At 37.0% G+C, this 20,388-nt stretch overlaps 1 protein-coding gene and 1 long non-coding RNA gene across 5 annotated transcripts in view; both read left to right on the top strand.

Moving 5' to 3' along the window:
* LOC105476616 (neuregulin 1) overlaps positions 1-20,388 on the top strand; it is a 1,125,049-nt gene that overhangs the window by 36,414 nt on the left and 1,068,247 nt on the right. The window lies entirely within an intron of this gene.
* The window catches only part of LOC105481946 (uncharacterized), a 71,468-nt gene that overhangs the window by 36,154 nt on the left and 14,926 nt on the right, over positions 1-20,388 (top strand). Inside the window, exon 1 of the long non-coding RNA XR_011607115.1 lies at positions 1-20,388. This exon is cut by the window's left edge and continues 36,154 nt beyond it. This is a non-coding gene — a long non-coding RNA (uncharacterized lncRNA).

The raw sequence follows: 20,388 nt of genomic DNA, 5'->3' as shown, positions 1-20,388 counted from the left end.
ACTTTGTTTAAGAATGTGTCTTAAGACATGTTTAAAAGTCCAAATAAACATATCCTGTCTCAATTTATCTACCACTTAAAAAAATTTCAGGTGTTTTATATCTATCTATATCTATTGATATAGAATCTATATATGGATACAGAATCTATGGATTCTATGTAGATTCTATATAGATATTGATAGGTTTGATATCCCTATCTGTGGCTTTTCTCCTATAACATTTTTCTAACTTCATTGTCAGAATCTGTTCTCTAGGAGAAAATCCACTGATGTCAGAGGATCACTTGAGCCTGGAAAGTTGAGGCTGTCTCAAAAAGTTCATCGACATACACTATACTTCCAACAAATCCACAGTAAAATTTAATTTATTGGATCATTTTCAGAGTTGCAGCAACCAGTCCTTGGGCTATTTGTATGAGTCTTTACGTATCTTTGACTACAAATTCGAAGTTGTCCTCAAATCCACTAGAACTACTGGTTGGATACCATTCAATCCTGGTGATTTATTTTACTTTTATTTGTCATTTAGGTCTAGTACATCCCTTGCATTTATTTTTCCTGAAGTTAGCATATTTAGACTGCTTACTTCAGAAGAGAATTTGTTTTCAAATATTCTCTTTGGTAAAATATACCTCAGAAGTTGGATTTATTCCTTTTCCTATCTTTTATTCATCTATGTACTGCACTCATTTTTACAAGTTCATTTGATTCTTCAGCTGGCTTTCTGCCAATGATAAATTAAAAGGAAAGCCTACACAGAAAGAAACAAAACCAACAACCAGAAAACCCTTTTAACTTGTTATTCATTCATTTCTTTTGTTGTTAGCAACCTTTAAACTCTTTGAATTATGTCATGAATTTCCTCTGACCTGTGAGCTCACAGGGCAGCATTTTCTAATAGTGTTTTGTTTTTGCCTGAAATAAAAGGTTCCATGGTCAAGTCAGCATAGGAAAGGCTACATACTTATGCATACTTATTCTATGCCGCTTTATCCCCTACCCTCTGAAGCAGTTTAGTAATTCATAATTCACAGTAGCATTTGAAACACTCTGAGATGTCCTGCATAAACAAACCAGATTAACTTTGTTTGACCTAATTTCCCCCCCAACATAAACACTTATTAACATTCCACGAACTAGTGTTCCATAGACCACCTTTGTGTCCATTGAATTTAGAAGTTTTCTTATTCTCATTTGGCATATCTTGATGTTTTTAGATGTGCTTTAGTTTTTTCCTCTTTACCTATTTGTTTCTATTTGGTTTCTTCACTTATGCTTTTCCCGTATATACTTTTTGACAAGTCCGTGTGACCCAATTTAAACTTTTCTGATGACATTTACTTTGAATTAAAAAGCGATTTTTTGTTTATTACTTATCTTCCTGTATTCTATATTGAAATGATTATGTTAATATTTAATGTTATAGCATATTAAATTATTAAAGTATCAAATAATATTTATATTATTAAATATATTTTAAGTTAAATAATTAAATAATATTGATATTAAATATTTAAATAATGTTTATATTAAATAAGTAAGATTTAATTTTAATTTTATATTGATATAAAATTATTTTAGTATTGATAAGGATATTACTTCGGTAGTACTAGTGGTTATAATGTTTTTAACTGTCTTTCTTATTCACTGCATATATTCACTGACTATTTCATGAGAGGGTTTTAAGCTTTATTGCTTTTATTAGGGAAAAAATGACTAAAGTTATATATTAACATTTACATTTCTAAGTTAATCTGTTCCATAGGTAATTTTTCCTTTTTAAAATGTGTTGCAGCACTCTATATTGCCTTGCAATACTTTTCTGTCTTTGCACATGCTGCTGCTTTTGCATGAAGGCTCTTGTTCCAGATACCCACGTGTCTGTTTCCTCTCCTCCCTCAGTTCTCTTTTCACCTGTTATCTTCTCAACGAGGCTCATTTTTGCCGCTACAGTTGTTTTTAGATGTATTTGTAAACATCTAGACACCCTACCCCAACACTACCTATTCCCCTTCTTGACTTCATTTTTATTTTTTGTATTGATCAATATGTAAAATACTACGTATTTCACGTATTCATTGCATTTGTTCTTTCTTAATAGAAAATAAACCTCCCAAGATCAAGGATTTTTGTCTGTTTTGTCACTGCTTTGTCTCTGCTGTCTAGAACAGTGTGACACATTTTAGGTGCTCAGTAAATTTTCAATTGAATGAATAAATACAATAATCTCAGTAGATGTAAAAACTGCATTCCATAAAATTCAAAATCCATTCATGGTACAAAATCAATGAACTATGATTAAAAGGTAAAAACACTGAGCAAACGTGATATTTAATGGTGAAATATTGAAAGTATTCTTTTTTAAGATTACAAACAAGTTAATACATCTTTAATCAGCAAGATAACATTTCTATGCAGCATTATTATATAGGAAGTTCTAGCTAAAACAATACAATAAGAAAAAGAAGTAAGACTTATTAGTATTGAAGAGGAAGAAACAATGCTATCACTAGTCTTAGAGGATATTTTGTCTGCATAGTAACCACCCCCCAAAATATGCAAATTAAGTATTAGAATGAATAAAAGAGGTTACCAAATATGCCACAAACAAAATCGATGTACAAAATCAATTGCATTTCTGTACTTGGCAACAAATGTTTGGAAAAGGTAATAAAATACCCTTTATAGTAGTGTACAAAATATAAAGTACCTAGGAAAAACTCTTAGAGAAACAGGAAAGACCTGTGTGGAGAAGATGATAAAACTAAGATCCTCGAGAAAACCTAAATGAATGGTAAAATAGATCATATTTCTGAGTAGAAAAATATCAATCTGCAAAAGATATGATTCTCCTCAAATTGTTTTAGAAATTTTATGGAATAAAAATATAAAAATTCCTGCACTTTTTTACCCACCACGGAACATGCAAGCTCATTCCTGACTGCACATAGAACAGCAAATGGGGAGTTTTGCCCTCCCAGATATTAAAATTGTGTACTGCTATAAAACTAGCAATGAAGACAGTATAGTATGGAGTAGAAAAAGAAAATAATAGATGATTTCAGAGAGACTAGAGGACCCAGGAGGAGACCCACACATTTATGTAAAATTCTTTATAAAGACTTGGCTCTTAAGACAGGTAAATGCAATAAATGCTACATGACAATTGGTTAACTATGTGGAGAAAAAAAAAAAAAAAGGATACTACCTCACATCCCATATAAAAAATCAATTCTGGTTGAAAGACAAATCTAAGAAATTGTTAGAAAAATACATATATAGGAAGATAGTTTTATGATCCTAGATAAAGAAGAATTTTAAAAACAAGATACAAAAAGCATGAGCCATATGGGAAAAGATTTAGTTTTACTACATTACTACTCTATTTATCCATGTTAAAACATTTAGTAGCTCCAAATACAATGGAAAAAAGACTGGGACCAGTATCTCATAAAAGAGAAAACACAAATGGCTAAAACTAATATGAGAAGATACACAACCTCATTAACAACTAAAGAAGCTTGCATTTAAATGACTATGACATACCAAGTTCCAGCCAGTATATTGGAGAAGCTAAAATGAGTAATAGCAAGAGCTGCAGAGGTGTGGGAGAAACAGAACATTGTTAGAAAGGAAGCAGGTTGTTAGAACTAATTTGCAAAGTACTTTGGGTTTATCTTGACAAGTTTAAGATGCCTTAAATCCCACCAATTCCATTCCCATGTATAGACTCTGGAGAATATTTTATATTTATATATACTTATGTTTATTATATATTATATAATAAATTATATATACATACATATACACATACACACATGAGATGACCATAATATTCACAGAATACTTGTTTGGAAAATTTTAGTAGACTATTTTTAGAGCAGGTTTAGGTTCACGGCAATATAGGGCAGAAAATAGAGTTCCCATATAGCCTTCATCCCCACAAAAGGGCAACCTCTCCACCATTGACATCCCAAACCACAATCATGTATTTGCTGCAATTAATGAACCTATACTGCTGCATTAGTATTACCCAAAGTCCATAGTTTACATTAGGGTCTGCTCTTAGTGCTGTGCATTCTATGAGTTTTGACAAACCTTTAATAACATGTATATATCATTGTAGAATCCTATAGAAGAGTTTTACTTCCCTAAAGAGCCTATGTGCTCTGCCTATTCATCCCTCTTTTCCCACTAACCCCTGGCAAACACTAATCTTTTCAATGGCTTCATAGTTTTGCCTTTTCCAGGATGTCATATAGTGGCAGTCATACAGTAGGTAAACTTGTCAGATTGGCTTCTTTTGCTTAGTAATATACAACTAAGGTTCCCACCAGCTCTGAATTCCCATCAGCAATGAATGAGAGTTTCTGTTGCTCCACATCCTTGCCATTATGTGGTGGTGTCGCCATTTGTATTTCCACCATTCCAATCTGTAGAATCATTGTTATTAATTGGGGGGAAAGACAACCAACAAATAAAGGAAATAACTCAGCGGTTCGTTAACAGAATGATTTTAAAAATTGAGGGCTGTGCATATAATAAAATGACATCAAACTATACACACACATTGTACTAAACTCAATTTGCTGTTTTGATATCATACTATAATCAGGTAAGATGCAAGCACTGGGGAAACTGGGTGAAGGGTACATGAAGCTTCTCCATACTATTTCTCCAACTTTCCGTATGCCTATAATTTCTTTTCAAACCAAAAAGTTAAAAAAAAATTTGAATGTTGTTTTCTCATAGATAAAATACTGTCCAGCTATGGAAGCAATGAACCGCTGATAAAAACCACAGGGCTACATCTCACAAATGTGATATGGAATAAAAAAAAATGCAGTTGAGTAAAAACAGATACAGTATAATGCTCAAAACACACAAGCTAAATGATATATTACTTTAGGATACAACTATGATAAAACTCAGGAAAAACAAGTGAATGACAAGAAACAGAATTGGTTATAATGCTTATCTCGGGGGAACCCCCACGCTTTTGTGAGTTTTACATGCAGGAGACTATCAGGTCCTCACAGTGAATATCAGAGAATAATTCAGAGGGATTGGAAAAGGAACATTTTGAAATATACCAGAGCATTCTGTGTATTCTTATTAACTAGACCTGCCCACAGGAGAAATGATTTTCCTAGAGCCTAACCTGCTGGGGTTTTGTTAGAGCCTAACTTACCTGGCCTAAGAGAAAGGAAGGAGGTTTCACACAAAATGAAGCATTCTCTCACCACGTGATCCAGCAATCACATTCCTTAGTATTTCTCCAAATAGTTGAAATGTCCACACAAACATGCATGTGGATATTTATAGCAGTTTTATTTATGATTGTCAAAACTTGGATGCAACCAAGATGCTCATTAGTGCTCATTAGTAGGTGCATAGAGAAATAAATTGTGGTACATCCAGACAAGGGAATACTATTCAGTGCTAAGAAGAAATGAGCCATCACGCCGTGAAAAAACACATAGGAACCTTAAATTCATATTATTAAGTGAAATAAGCCAATCTGCAAAGGTTACGTACTGTATGGTTGCAATTATGTGATGTTCTGGAAAAGGCAAAACTATGGAGTCATTAAATAGATTGGTGCTTTAGTGGGGAGGGGAGGGTGAGTAGGCAGAGCATGTAGGATCTTTAGGGCGGTGAAACTATTCTTTATGATTCTGAAATGATGGATGTATGCCATTATACATTTGTCAACACCTATAAAATGTACAGCCCTGATAGCGAATCCTAATATGAGTTACGGACTTTGGGTGATAATAATACATCAGTGTAGGTTCACTGATTGCAACAAAGGTACCACTGTGCTGGGAGATGTCCATCGTGAGGGAGGCTGTGCATGTGGGTTGGGGCAGGGGCTATAAGGGAACTGTCACTACTTTCTATTCAATGTTGCTGTGAACCTGAAACTGCTCTAAAGCTTATAAATTAAAAAAAAACCCAAAAAAACAAAATTTGATGTTTAGCATTTTACAATATATTTTATTGTAAGGAACAAATAAAAGTTAGGATTAGGAGAATTAAACATTTTTCATGGAGTGTATAAATATAGAGCATCTAAGAGAAGATTTGATTCTCATTTAAGTTTTGATCTGTCTCTAACTTTCGCTTCGCTGGTTTTAGTTGATGGTTTTTGAAGGATGGTCCCCAGACCAGCAGCATCAGTACCACTTGGATATCTGTTGGAAATTTGTAAATTCTCAGACCTCAACCCATACCTATTGAATGAGAAACTCTGGGAGAGGGACTGCTATGGCATGAATATTTGTGTTCCCTACAAAATTCATGCTGAAGCTTAATCTCCAATGTAACAGTATTAAGAGGTGGGGCTTTTAGGAGGTGATGATTAGGCAGTGAGGTCTCTGACCTCATGAAAGGGACTAGCACCTTATAAAAAGGCTGGAAGGAACTACATTGGCCTCTTTTGCCCATCAGTCTCTTCTGCCACATGAAAACATAGCATCAAGGTGCCATCTTGGAAGCAGCGCTCATCAGACATTGATTCTGCTGGGACCTTGATCTTGTACCTCTCATCTTCCAGAACTGCAGGAAATACATTTCTGTTGTTATAATTACAAAGTGTCAGGTATTTTGTTATGCAGAGGGAACAGACCAATACAGGGACTCAGCAGTTTGTTTTAGCACAAGTCTTCCAGGTGATTCTGATGTGCATAGACTTTTGAGAACCACTATTACTTTCAAACTTTTCATCTATAAAGTTATAGGTAACACGAGATCACTTTTTTTCAGCATGTGATGTATATATTACTGACCATGTACAGGACAGTTTTAGGTGGCATAAATAAGAACATTTTAAGTTTTACCAACTATGTATTTATGTTACACTTTGTTAGAAAAATATAAATAGCTTACCAAATCTATAAGTTTTCAAAGTTTTCACTGGTGTTATTGCCTCATATATGGCTAAGTTAAAAAAAAAAAAAGAAAACAAAAAGCAAATCAATGGAATCAATTTGAACTTGATGTAAATAGAAATAGTCAAAATAGTAAGGTGATAGGAGAATATCCCAAGATGCATGGAGTCATTTCTCAAATTTTGAGGCCTTAGTAACCCTGCACTGAATTAATTCCCTACATATTTTCATTCTAGAACTATGAGATTTCGTATGCTTGTTACAGATTTGCCTCCTTAATTTTCTTTTTAAAATTCAAGCTCACATATTAAAAATGTAGTCGATGCTGCTTGAGCTTGGAGGGGAAATGGCCTATTAGTGTGCTTTTTGTACTGGGGGATACTTATCTGAGATTCATATTTAACCATGACTGATGGACATGTGTATAATTTACATGCAAATCATCAAAATTAAATATATTAAGAAGAGATCTGTTCTGAAAACACCATTTAATTTTAGAAGCATTTTCTTCTTTTCACTACTTTAAGTATTTATAGTGGCATAGGCAGATGTTTTTATAAAAAGGAAATGAAATGACATTTGGGGACAGTAATAAACATATTTTACTTAATTAGAGATTTAGACTTTGTAAAAGTTTTCACATTATAAATAGCTACAACATAGCTGGCCTTTTTAAGTGGCATTCTTAACAGCTTTATTGAGATATAATTTACATTGTCCTAGAGTCCACCTACATGAAGTGTACAATTTAGTGGTTTTGTGTATTCACAGAGTTATACAGTCAACATCATGAGCAATTTTAGGACATGTTCATTATCCCAAAAAGAAACCCTATGTTCATTATCAGTTACTCCCCATCCCCCATGTAGTTCCAACCCTAGGCAACTACTTATGTACTTTTTATTTCTACGGTTTTTCTCATTCTGGAGATTACATAGAAGTGGAATCATATATGAAGGGGCCTTTTGTGACTGGCTTCTTTGACTTAGCATGTTTTCAAGATTCATCCATGTTGTAGTGTGTGTGTGTCAGTATTTTATTCTAGAATAATATTCCATGGTATTGATATACCATGTTTGTCCATTCTTCAGTTGATGAATATTTGGGTTGTTTTTGCTATAAAATAATGGCGCTATGAACATTCAATTACAAGTTTTTGTGTGAACATATGATTTTATTTCTCTTAGGTATATACCTAGGAGTGAAATTGCTGGGTCAGATGGTAACTATATTCAATAATTCAAGAAATTGATTGGATATAAAGCACTCTTATTCAAAGTAAAATTACGATTTTATTTAAAACTAACTACACTTCTGTTTTAATAAGGTATGAATTTTGTTTGTCAAGGATTTTACATAAAATCTGTCTCCAGAATAGTGTTTGGCAAAAATCATTATTAAAAGACATGTTTTTGAACACAGCAGCTTACAAACTGCTATTCTACATCACAATTTATCGTCATTTATCAAAATTGTCATGTCCTCTGTGACATGTTTCTTTCTCTGAATATTTTATTGTTGCATGTGTCATTAAGCATTTAGGAAAAAAATGGCCTGGAATCTTCTTTCTGAACTGATGAAATTCATGATTTTTGCACATAGACATTTACAAATAAATTATGTGCTGTTAAGAAATTAATGGTAGTTTTTCTCCTTTAAAATTCTCATTTCAACATCAATAAATAATGTTACTGAAATGGAAAAATAACATTTTGATATCTCACTGCATCTGACACTTTAAGTTTTGCTGTCCCATTTATTATTAATATTTTAAAGTTTTAGGAAGGGCTACTTTTTATAAAACGAAATTTTATATTCCATAATTATTAATATTTAACTTTGTTTTACTTTGTCACAATGCTTCCACAAAGCTTTTCTGCCAAATTGGTTACCTTTAGATTCCTTTTTAGGAAAGGTCTTCAGAGTGGTCCCTTTTTTTCTTTTCTTTTTTTTTTTTTTGAGATGAAGTCTCACTCTGTTGCCCAGGCTGGAGTGTAGTGGTGCAATCTCTGCTCACTGCAACCTCCGCTTCCTTGGTTCAATGATTCCTGTGTCCCAGCCTCCTGAGCCCACCACCACACCTGTGTGGGGAAAAGAAAGATCAGACTATAACTGTGTCTATATAGAAAGAAGTAGACATAAGAGACTCCATTTTGTTCTGTATTTGAGATGCTGTTAATCTGTGACCCTACCCCCAACCTTGTCCTTGCAAGAGACATGTGCTGTGGTGACTCAAGGTTTGAAGGATTTTGGGCTGTGCAGGGTGTGCTTTGTTAAACAAGTGCCTGAAGACAGTATGCTTGTGAAAAGTTATCACCATTCTCTTAATCTCAAGTACCCAGGGACACGTACACTGCCAAAGGTCGCAGCGACCTCTGCCTAGGAAAGCTAGGTATTGTCCAAGGGTTCTCCCCATGTGAGAGTCTGAAATATGGCCTTGTGGGAAGGGAAAGACCTGATCGTCCCCCAGCCTGACACCCGTGAAGGGTCTGTGCTGAGGAGGACTAGTATAAGAGGAAAGAAGGCCTCTTGGCAGCTGAGATAGAGAAAAGCATCTGTCTCCCGTCTGTCCCTGGGCAATGGAACATCTCAGTGTAAAACTTGATTGTATGTTCTATTTACTAAGATGGGAGAAAACCACCTTAGGGCAAAAAGTGGGACTTGCTAGCTGCTGCTCTTTATGCACTAAAAAGGTTTATGAATATGTTTGCATATGTATATCAAGGCACAGCACTTTTCCTTAAACTTATTCATGTCACAGAGATCTTTATTCATATGTCTTACTGCTGACCTTCTCCCTACGATGATCCAATTATCCTGCCACTCCCCTTTTTCTAAGACGGTAAAGATAATGATCAATAAATACTGAGGGAACTCAGAGACCGGTGCCGGTGTGGGTCCTCTGTATGATGAGCGCCGGTCCCCTGGGCCCACTTTTTCTTTCTCCATACTTTGTCTCTGTCTCGTTTCTTTTCTCAAGTCTCTCGTTCCACCTAACGAGAAACGCCCACAGGTGTGGAGGGGCAGGCCACCCCTTCACACCTGGCTAATTTTTTTATATTTTTAGTAGAGACGGGGCTTCACCACATTGGCCAGGCTGGTCTCTAACTCCTCACCTTAAATGATCTGCCAACCTTGGCCTCCGAAAGTGCTGGGATTACAGGTATGAGCCTCCGCGCCCAGCCAGGATGGTCCCTTTTTATAGCTCCTTAGGAAATTAGATTTTGGTACCTTGTTGTTAGAAGGGAATATTCCTGAAAAAAGGAAACAACTAAATGCATAGACTATCTGGGGTAATAGAAAGAGAAGTGACAGCATAGAAAAAAGATACCTCTTAGGGAGGAGAAAGAAACAAATATCAATTAGACTTGAATGGATTAGATTTCTTCATTGGTGAAGAAAGTTAAGCCACAATTTAACTTTTCTTGCCACACTAAAAGCAAACAAACAAACCCCAAAGAATAGTCAGGCAGCTGAGACATTCAGTGCCCTTGTAGACAAAACAAGACATATTCTTATTGTTGGAATATAGTTGTGCAGGGCCTGCAGACCCTTTCTTTTGACTGATTTGTTCCTTTTGGAATGAAAATATTTACTCAATGCCTGTACCTGATTTGCAGACTGATCAACTGAAATCATCATTGATTTTATTTCTGATAGGGAGAACTTGTCCTCCACATACCATGGTAGAGTAGTGGGTGTTTATAATGAAGATGCAAAGCTTTATAGTTTGGGTCATGTGTAAGGTAGACTCTGACACAGGGCTTAGAGTGTTTATTAGTGAGTGCTGTTGGAAACAACCCAATGGAAGAGAAAAGAATCAGGATCAGACAGAGGAAGAGTCAAAGTGTTTCTTTGGCCAACAACATGGAAACTTTAGAACTGAAATGGTTAATCAGTTTAGTGTCACGTTTGGCCAAAGTGGCCAGGTCTTTGTAAATCACCTCCATTAGTAAATGGATGTGGCTGTCAACTCCCACCCATTAGGGCATGACCTTAGGTCAGGCATTCTCTGCAGCTCAGACTATTCCAGCTCCTAAAGGGGCTCACAGCTGGGATTGTCCTCTGACAACACTCCCCACACCTGGGCCAAGAAGTTCTTCCTTGAGGATTGGTCTTGGTGGTGTTTCTCCTATGTCTACTGCACTACATCAGTCATTGTCCCCTTAACTTTCACAAAAGCTTTTGAAAATATTTATATTTTTTGTTTATAAAAGTAGTACAATTAGACACCAATCTTCATTCAATAGGGCAATGGTTACATCCATTACTTTGGAGACTATGTGTGCTCTGGTTTGAATGTTTCTGTCTTCCCCAAATTTATATGTTGAAACCTGATCCCCAAGGTGATGGTAGTAAGAGGTAGGAACTGTGGAAGATGATTATTAGATCATGAGGGTGAGGCTCTCGTGATTGGATTAGCGCCCTTATATAAAACGGCCAAGGGAGCTTGTTTGTCCCTTCCAGGACATGAAAACACAGTGAGAAGGAACCATCTATGAGGAAGCGGGCCCTCACTGAATCTGTTGGTGCCTTGATCTTGGACTTCTCAGTCTCCAGAGCCACGAGAATTGAATTTCTGCTATTTATAAGCTACTTGTCAATGATATTTTCTTAGATCCACCCAAATGGACTAAGACAATTTAGAATTAACATAATAAGGAAATCTGTGTGTACTGATACGAAAATATGTCTATCATGTCATAGACTTACAAAAACCAGTTAGCAGACTATATACACATACACACTATGATTCTATTTTTATTTACAAAAGCTATACATGTATGTAAAATACACAGACACATGTAGATTCACTAAAGCTTTAATCTTCTGAAGACCGGGTTGGAGGTAAACAAGAAGAGAGAATGATAGTTTTCAATTTTTGTTTTGTATGCTCAGTTGATGTGTTCATTTTTCTGTTGCTGATGTAACAAATTATCACACATTTGGCTTAAAACAACACAAATTGTTTATCTCACAGTTCTGGAGATCAAAAGTCTAAAGAGTGTCTCACTGGGCTAATATCAAAGTGTCAGGAGGGCTGTCTTCCTTTCTGGAGGTTCAGGGGACAATCTGTTTTCTTGCCTTTACCAGATTCTAGAGGCTGCCTTCATTCCTTGACTTGTGGCCTCTTCTTCCATCTTAAAAGCCAGCAGACTCACATCTTCAAATCTCTCTCTAACTCTCTCTTCTGCCTCCATCTTCCACTTCAAGAATCCTTGTAATTTCATTGGGCCCACCCAGATAATCCAGGATAATTTCCTTATTTTAAGGTCAGATGATTAACAGTCTAAATTCCATATGCACCTTACTTCCCACTTGCTGTGTAACATAACACACTCATAGGTTCTAGGGATTTGGATGTGAACGTCTTTGGTGGGTTGTTATTCTGAGTACTACAGTGGGTAAGTGAAACTACAGCTTTCTCACAGCCTATATGCTAGCTGTTCATGCTTCCTTTTCAGATAATACTAGGTAAATGAGAAAAGAGACGCATCTATGGAGAAATAATTATAATTTAGTACATTATTATTCTTTAATTTCTATAGTATTTATAATAAAGTTCAACAAGAATTTATCTATGAGGAAGTGGGTTTTTTAAACAAGTGTAAAGCCACCTTGTTTAGGAAAAATGTCAGAGAGACTATATACCTTCTCTTCTTGCCTGCTTTTCCCATGAGGGCCTTTGTTGTAGCTCTTACTTTTGAAACGTAATCATTGCTTCATTTCTTTATCTCTTTCCTAATTGGAGGTTCTTTAAGATGGGGGCTATGTACTTTAACTTACCAACCTATTCAATGAATATTCATTAAGTACCTGTTATGGCTATCTTTCTGAACATTTGGGATATTTAAATTGATACAAACCAATAAAAATTTCACTTCTTTAATGGAGGAAAGGCATCCTATATAGAGGGTGATGAATGGAAGGAAACTAAAACAGGTCAAGAAGAATCAGAAGTGCCAGGGTTAGGGGTTGTTTGTAACTTTAAATAGGTTATTAGAATAGGCCTCATTAGGACGGTGATTGAGTAAAGGCTTTGATGTGGTTTGGGTGTGTTCCCATCCAAATCTCATCTTGAATTGTAGTTCCCATAATCCCCAGGTGTCATGGGAGGGACCCTGTGGGAGATAATTAAATCATGGGGGTGGTTACCTCCATGCTCTTCTCTTGATAATGAGTGAGTTCTGGAGATCTATAGTTTTCCAAGGGGCTTTTCCTCCTTTTACTCCACACTTCTCCTTCCTGCTGCCATGTGAATAAGGATGTGTTTGCTTCCCCTTCCACCATAATTGTAGGTTTCCTGAAGCCTCCCTAGCCATGCTGAACTGTGAGTCATTTCAACCTCTTTCCTCTATAAATTACCCAGTCTCGGGTATTTCTTCATAACAGCATGAGAATGGACTAATACAGGCTTGGAGGAGTTTAAGGAGTTAGTCATGGGGTGTCAGAGTGGGCTTCATTAGGAAGATGCTATTTGAGTAAAGACTCTGAGGACTTCAAGGAGTTAGTCATGTGGGTAACTACACAACTGCGTTGGAGGCAGAGGGAACATTTACTCTAAAGTCCCTAAGGTAGGAAAATTCCAAGACTGATCAAGTAACAGCATGAGAGCATGTGCAGATGTCTTGGGCCAAGATGTTGAATACAGACTGAAGGGAGTCAAGGGTGGGAGGTGATCCGAGAGTGATTTTTCTGGTGTGTATCAGGGTGGTAGCGATGAAAGTGATGTAAACTCATCAGATTGAGGATGCACTATACTTGGAAAATAGGGCAAGTAAGGTTTGTAGACACCTTGGTTGTGGGATATGAGAGAAAGAGGTTTCAAGGATGATTTCAAGGCTTATAGTTTCACTAATTGGAAGGATGAAGTTGCCATAAACTGAAATAAGGAAGGCTAGGATGAGCAGGTTTGGTAGAGAAGATCGAGAGTTTGTGTTGGGCATATTATTAAGTTGAGATTCTAGAAGACTTCCAAGGGTAGATGATGAGAAGTCAATATCCTGATATATGAATCTGGAGTTTAGGAAAGAGGTCTGGCATATGTGTAAATATGAGAGCCATCAGCACATAATAGATGCTGAGAGAACAAAGAGACTGTCTAAGATTATCAAATGAGGCATAGATGGCTTGAGAATGAGACTGAGGTTGGAGTCCTGGGTCACTCTAGCAGAAACTAGGGTAAGAAGGGAAACCAACCAAAGAGACCAAGCTGGAACCCTCTGCACCCTTTTTGACAGCAGTAGGTAGTAGATGTTTATTTAGTGGATAAATGCACAAAGAGGAGGTAAAGTAGCAAAGGACAATGGGGAATTTTATCTGTCTATGAAGAATAAATTAAAAGGTGAAAAATAAGATCAACTGTATTTATCTCATCAGTGAATGGGTAGGGAGCAAGTCATGGAAATTAATATAAAAATAGATCTGTTTCCTTTTACTCTATAAATATATTTGTTTATAAAAAATAACCATTAATTTGAATAAGTTAAAGTGTTTTTTTCCTAATGCAATTACTTCTTTTTAATCTTCATGGTGCTTAATGTGCTGGTGTGGCTAATTATTTGAAAAAAGTATGTAAAAATATCCCTTCTCTACAGAGATGAATCTAGTTCTTCAGACTGGTTATTCCTATACTTTTTATTTGTTTTTGTTTTTGTTTCAGAGACAGGGTCTTGCTCTGTTGCCCAGGCTGGAGTGTAATCACAGCTCACTGCAGTCTCGACCTCCTGGGCTCAAGGAATCCTCCTATCTCAGTCTCCTGAATAACTACAGGGGCACACCACCACATTCAACTTATTTATTTTTTGTAGAGATGAGGTCTTGCTATGTTGCCCAGGCCAGTCTTGAACTTCTGGGCTCAAACAATCCCCCTGCCTACACATCCCAAATTGTTGGGATTACAGGTGTGAGCCACCACGCACGACCATGTGAATATGAATATACTTGAGAATAGCAACACTAAGTAGTTGAAACTCATTTTAGAAATTACCCCATGAACATATCTAAATTCCTCATAAAGAATTATAGAAGAATTTCTAAAGTCAACTTGTTAAAACTTACTGATGATTTTCATTGAAAAAGCATGATTTTGCTTCCATATATTTGATAATTTGCATAACTTTAAACTTTCACTGTGGTCTTAACTGGTATTAAAGGTGATTTGGAAATTGTATTGATCATGTATCTTGCTATAGTATAAAAGAAGTAGACATTTTCCTTAAGAACTTTATATTCTAGGTTAAACAGTTAAGACACTTATATAAATGTACATATAAACAATTTAGTTAAGAAAATATAAGATGATGTAATTGCAGGTCTGTCTGACTCCCACCTGTCTCTTTGGAGAGAGGAATTTATAAAAGAATAGACTGAAAAAGTGGCAATAACTATAAACTTGCATTTTGACAGAAAGGAAGAGGAATAGAAAAGGAAGCAGAATCAGTTGCCTTGATATGGATACAAGTTCTACAAATAGGACAGCAACTATGCTTGAATAGTAGTTCACATACTTTACAAAGTAAATTAAATTTGGTTATATTGGACCTGACCTGTTGGTGAGAAGTGGATGTCTCAGCATGGGGAGGTGTGTAAATTTTCTCAGGACCAAAGAGAGCCCTAGGTAGTGAAATCTTTGTGAGGATTTGGAACCTGAATAGGAAATAGCATTTTAACAATGCTCATCTTACCACAAACCCCAGTTTTTGTTTTTTATGAGTGTATTAGTCTCTGAAGATACAACCTGAGTTGGACAATTACTCAAGATCTGTTACATATTTAGCATCAGGGAAGTTATGCAAAGCATATTATTATTTCTTATGTTTACTTTGGGTGCAGACCTTCAGAAAGGCCTTAACTAATCTCCAGGTCAAAGCCTATAGTGACCACCCTTGCTGCCGCTGCCTGCCACACCTCCCTCTCTGTGCTTCCTTGCTACATTCAGGGACTTTGTTGTCATAGTTCCTCTCTTACTGCAGAGGGATTCCAAAGCTCTTGGAAAACAGGAAGTAGCTCATCCTTTCCTATGGGCTGAGGGGAGCAGTCCTTGATTTACAATACGAAAATTCTATAATCTTTGTACCTTTGATAGAGGTGACAAATATAGAGATCTTTCTTGGAATAGAATTTGTCTCAAACTATTTTGAGAAAGCACACAAGGCATTAACATTTACATTTTCAATTAAAGCATAGGGAAACTGTTTACAACAAGGGGACAGAAGTTGATGCTGTTGTTTATTGTGTTATATGCTGGTTATAGACCCTCATTTTACAGTTATTTCTCTAAAATGCATTAAAAAAAGTGCCTAGCACTATAGCAACCTCTATGAAATGAGGCATATGCTGTTTCTAAGACTCACAATATGTTTTTCTGAACTGTTTGCTCATAAACATGTTTATTGTAGGTGCTGCCTGGGCAGGGGCTGCTTTCCTGTAGAAATCCTGTCTTGAATACACTAGGTTCTGGTTCCTCTTGTGGAAGAATGAAGCTCTTTTTGACTGCCTTGGAAAATTTGATACTTTCAGGTATTTATGACATAATCAATGGCTGATATGTGTCTTCAGGATTTATGACTGTCCTGTCATAAATTGCCCTAGTTTCAGAGTGCATACACCATCATTGTCTTTTTATTACTGTTATTATTGGAGACAGGCTCTCTGTTGCCCAGGCTGGAGGGCAGTGGCGAGGTCTTGGCTTATTGTAACCTCCTCCTCGCCAGCTCAAGTCATCCTCCCACCTTAGACTCTTGAGTAGCTGGGACTATAGGAGTGTGCCACCATGCCTTGCTAATTTTTTTAAAAAAATTTTTGTAGAGATGAAGTTTTACCATGTTGCCAAGGCTGTCTCAAACTCCTGAGCTCAAGGGATCCACCCACCTCAGCCTCCCAAAGTACTGGGATTACAGGTGTAAACCATTGTGCCCAGCCCACTCTGTCTTTGAGGTGGGGCGAAGGTGAGATGTAGTGACACAGATATTCCGTGTACCATAGTGATACCTTATTTATGAATCATCTTGCTCTCTCTCTTAAAGTCTCTCTATGCCAGAAACATCATTTGATGTGGTATTCGACATGGGTTCACCTTCTGGTTTTGTCACTAAATGCTTTATGACTTTGGTCTCAACCCTTCTCTGTGTCTAGAGAATTGTTAAATTGCTAAATTAAAATGAATTTTTGAGAGTGTTTTGATGTCACGAAATGTAATAGCTGCTGAGTGCCCAAGTATATATCAAGTTTTCTTTAGTGAAGAAGACTCATAAGTGGTAAGGGAGAGGCTGCTTTTGGAGAGGGCAGAGTGAGAGGAGATGGAAGTTTGGAAATATGTCTTATAAGGAATGCCAATGAGGAGGCAATCATTCTGTAACAGGTACTTGTGATCTAGTAAAGCTTGTGTTTTGTATAGAAGGCTATGTAGGCTTTTATGATGGGGAACGTGTGAAAATAATGACGTAGAGCCAATGGGGCCTAGGGACCTTTGCAGCGTCTAACCCAGGTCTGTTTCATTCCCAGGCTAGGGGGCTATAATTCTCTTCTGAAAGTTACCTGGCATGATTATGTTGCCGCTCTTAAAGCAAAATAGCCCAAATTTTGTTGAAGAAATGTTTTAGAGAAATGATTGCCTCACATTTCTAACACCATTCTTGATTATTTGTTTATTAAATAACTTTTCATTGGGGGAAAAGTGTATGGAAATTTAAGCTGGGGAAATTACTTGGGAGAATTTCTTAATGTATGAGTCCATTCTTGCACTGCTATGAAGAATTACTTGAGACTGAGTAATTTATGAAGCAAAGAGGCTTAATTGACTCACAGTTCTGCAGGCTGTACAGGAAGCATGGTTGGGGAGCCCTCAGGAAACTTACAAGCACGGCAGAAGGGTGAAGAGAAAGCAAGCACCTTCTTCATGTGGCAGAACAGGAGGAAGAAAGCAAAGAGGGAAGTGCTACACACTTTTATTTATTTATATTTTGAGGCAGAGTCTCACTCTGTCACCCAGGCTGCAGTGCAGTGGTGCAATCTTGGCTCACTGCACCCTCTGCCTCCCAGGTTCAAGTGATTCTTATGCCTCAGCCTCTCGAGTAGGTGGGATTATAGGCATGCACCACCACGCCAGGCTAATGTTTATATTGTTAGTAAATATGGGGTTTCGTCTTGTTGGCCAGGCTGATTTCAAACTCCTGGCCTTAAGTGATCTGCCTGCTGTGGCCTCCTAAAGTGCTGGAATTGCAAGCGTGAGCCACCATGCTCGGCCTGCACACTTTTAAATAACCAGATCTCACGAGAACTCACTCACTGTCCCAAGAACAGCAAGGGAGAAATCCACTCCCATGACCGTATCACCTCCCACCAGGTCCCTCTCCCAACACTGGGGATTACAATTCAACATGAGATTTGGGTAGGGACACGGAGCCAAACCATATTACTGAGGAACAACTTAATGTGGATAGTTTCTGTGTATGTGTGAGAATACAGTTTTCTCATAAACCATTCTATTTTTTAAGCTCAACTATTTTATCTTCCTTAAAGATAGGGGGGTTGAAAGTTGATTTTATAGTTTGAGCTCTTGTTATTTTTCAACCATTAGCCAATACATATAAGTGGCGATTATTTAAGAAGAATAACATAATAATCAAATACTGGGAACTATAAGAAGCTTAGCATTGTGGAGTTGGAAGGGACAAGCACCTGAATTTATAGTCAGCATTTATATAATTGTTCTGCCCTCCTTAACTGTAAAATGGCAAAAGTAATACTTGATCCATAGATTTATTTTAAGGATTAAAAGATAATGTATTCATTCAAAAATATTTATTAAGTGTTTTGTTTGTTTGTTTTGTTTTTTCAAGACAAAGTCTCATTCTGTCACCCAGGCTGGAGTGCAGTGGTGCTATCTCGGCTCACTGCAACCTCCGCCTCACTGGTTCAAGCATTCTCCTGCCTCAGCCTCCCGAGTAGCTGGGATTACAGGCATATGCCATCATGTCCAGCTAATTTTTGCATTTTTAGTAGAGACAGGGTTTCGCTATGTTGGCCAGGCTGGTCTCGAACTCCTGACCTCAAGTGATCTGCCGGCCTCGGTCTCCCAAAGTGCTGGGATTACAGGTGTGAGCCACAGCACTTGGCCTATTGAGTGTTTAGTATGTGCCAAGGCATTTGCTCGTTCAGAGGATATATCTATGTACTAGAAAGAAGATCCTGGCTTTACTAACTAGAAGGGAAAATAACTTTATCCGGTGATGACAAAGGTGATAAGTACTTCCACAGTGCTCACTGGGACAAAGTGTCAGACCTTACACAGTACCTGATACTAGGGGAGAAAGGGATGGACCTGATGTGTCTTGGGTGTAAAGTATACCCATTATTTAATCCTAACAACAATTCTGTAAACTTGGTCTTATTTTCCTTCCTTTTACAGATGAGCAAACTTGTGTTCTTGTAGGTCTGTGTCAAGTAATGTTTGTTAAATAAGTTAATGTGTAAACGGAAACGTGGAACAGTTGTGCAGCTTGCCCCGGTTCTTCAGCAAGTTAGTGACAGCTGGGACCAGAGCTGTTTCTGACTTCAGCCCAGGGGTCCTTTCATTATTCTATACTGCCTCTCAGAGTGTGCATACGGGTGTGTGTGTGTGTGTATGTATGGCAGATATGAAAGTTGCAGTCTTATATATGCTACACTTATCGATATAAAAATTATTTCACAAAACACAAATAATAGTGAAGTCAGGGCTCCTAGTTTAATCCATTTTAGTGCCTATCACTAGTTACCGGTATATTCAATTATCCAGATAGATTGACTTTGTGCTGTGGATTTAGTGTACTAAATAACAGGATCCAGATCTGTGAAGTTTTCTTTTTCTGGAAAACTACTGGATGTGAAGCAATTTAAGCCAGAATTCAAGGCCATTCATCCAAAATGTAAGGTGTTCTGAAATAGAAGGTGTATATATCACTTTATCTAATGTGTGGGTTGTGTGGGAGACTTTTCTTTGCAAATTGAATCATTGGAGACCAATGATCCTATAACTGCATTTGAAATCCTTCAGCTGGCAAACCTTTGGTAGTTTTAATTTCTTTCTCAAAGAAAACATCTGTTATAGGTGTCTGTAGTCTAGTTGTGTGTGGGCTACCATTTTAATTAGTAAAGCTATAATGGCAGTCTTGGGATTTTGTAGAAACTCTAGTAATAGATAGAAGTGAACATTTCTAATCCTTTATTATGATCCCATTATCAATTTCAAGTCAGTTTCTTCCCTATGCCATCTATCCACCAACTCCCAGCTGTCTTGAAAGAACATAAATAATATTTTTCTAACTTTATTTTTCAGGAATTACTGTAAGTTCGAGGGCCTCTTTCTTTTTGCTTGGAAGGGAAGCTGGGTCAGGAAAGCAGAGGAGTTAGTTTTGGAGGGCCCTCCTTTTGTGCATCATTTAGTTGCAGATCTAAGCAATGTCTTTAATCCCAAGGAAACGATACAGCACTCCTCCAGGGTTTTCGGAAG

The sequence above is a fragment of the Macaca nemestrina genome, chromosome 8 (assembly GCF_043159975.1).
Source record: "Macaca nemestrina isolate mMacNem1 chromosome 8, mMacNem.hap1, whole genome shotgun sequence".
In the NCBI taxonomy this organism is placed as follows: Eukaryota; Metazoa; Chordata; class Mammalia; order Primates; family Cercopithecidae; genus Macaca; species Macaca nemestrina.
The sequence above is the reverse complement of the archived record's forward strand: the minus strand, read 5'-3'. Positions and strand labels throughout refer to the sequence as shown.